The sequence below is a fragment of the Gopherus flavomarginatus genome, unplaced genomic scaffold, assembly GCF_025201925.1.
Source record: "Gopherus flavomarginatus isolate rGopFla2 unplaced genomic scaffold, rGopFla2.mat.asm mat_scaffold_34_arrow_ctg1, whole genome shotgun sequence".
NCBI classification, from domain to species: Eukaryota; Metazoa; Chordata; order Testudines; family Testudinidae; genus Gopherus; species Gopherus flavomarginatus.
This window is the reverse complement of record NW_026115061.1, coordinates 4,134,873-4,136,030: the sequence shown is the minus strand read 5'-3', so window position 1 is coordinate 4,136,030 and position 1,158 is coordinate 4,134,873. Positions and strand designations below refer to the sequence as shown.

General features: G+C 42.1%; 1 non-coding gene across 1 annotated transcript; it reads right to left on the bottom strand.

The window, feature by feature from the left end:
* Positions 1-73, bottom strand: TRNAV-UAC (transfer RNA valine (anticodon UAC)). The gene has a single exon. It is a non-coding gene; the product is annotated as a tRNA-Val (tRNA).
* Between the last annotated feature and the right edge of the window lie 1,085 nt (positions 74-1,158).

Below are 1,158 nucleotides of genomic sequence, written 5' to 3'. Positions count from 1 at the left end.
TGTTTCTACCTGGTTTTGAACCAGGGACCTTTTGCATGTAAAGCAAATGTGATAACCACTACACTACAGAAACCAGCTGCTGTGAAACCTGGAGCCCTTTTCTAAGGCTTTCTCAGTAGCTGCTACACCAGCTGATTTCCCTTTGACGAACAGGGAAACAAAGGCCATCAAGGAACGTATGTTTTTTGGATGAGCCAAGAAAAGGGAGTAGCATTGTGCCCCTCAGGTAGGCCTTGTTCATTTCCAAGTCAGAAAGCAAAACTCTTCTGCAAGCATATCCAAAAAATATTGTTTCACTTCACTTCACTTCACTTCAGAAGTACAGTTGTGTGGCAATTAAATGATGACTCTAAAGTTTCATAAAAGCAAAGAACGCTAAACACAATAGTGTGGGAAATATGGATGTATCTCAGTAAATGGCTTGGAATGAAGAAAGACAAAAATTGATCGGTCGAGAGAAGAGGTCCTGTTTCCTACTGGTTTGGAGCTTCTCTCACACCTACTGGAATAGAAAAGCTAAGCAAGTAGGGTTCTATTGTTCCAAAGGAGATTGAAGTGAGGCCATTTTCTCCCGATAGAATTAAATGGTAATATCAGGAGTGGGATTTGAAACCATGTCTCTATGCAGAGACCAGAACACCCAAGAGATAGGAAAAAAGAGTCTTAAAACTAGCACTTTAGACCAATCCACCAGCCTAATGCTACAAAGAACATGACTTATCAACCCTAGTTTTCATTAATATTTGATTAATTCTTTAGGAAGGTCGAGATGGCACATCTCTTTCAACTCCTAGAGACCTTCCACAGCACAGCTGATTTTTAGACACACTCACCCGCACCTAAAGTTACATGTTTCCTGGAGCTCCGTGAGTTCTGTGGTGTTGTAATCTCCCTGCTCGCGTTTTAACTGAACAAAAGATGGGTGCTAGCATTCTGAGACAGTAATGGTGAACCTCAAAATCCTGCCCTGTGGGACAGACAGTTAAGCAATCAGCACCCACAGCCTCTACCATGATAGCATCCTGTCTGGCAACAACTCACTGCTCAATAGCTTAGGTGTGAAATCCTCATTTCTTTGTTGTTCTGTCACTGTAGTCCCCACTTTCCTATGGCTTGTCTGTATAATCTCTGTCTGGTTCTGTGATTGTTTCTATCTGC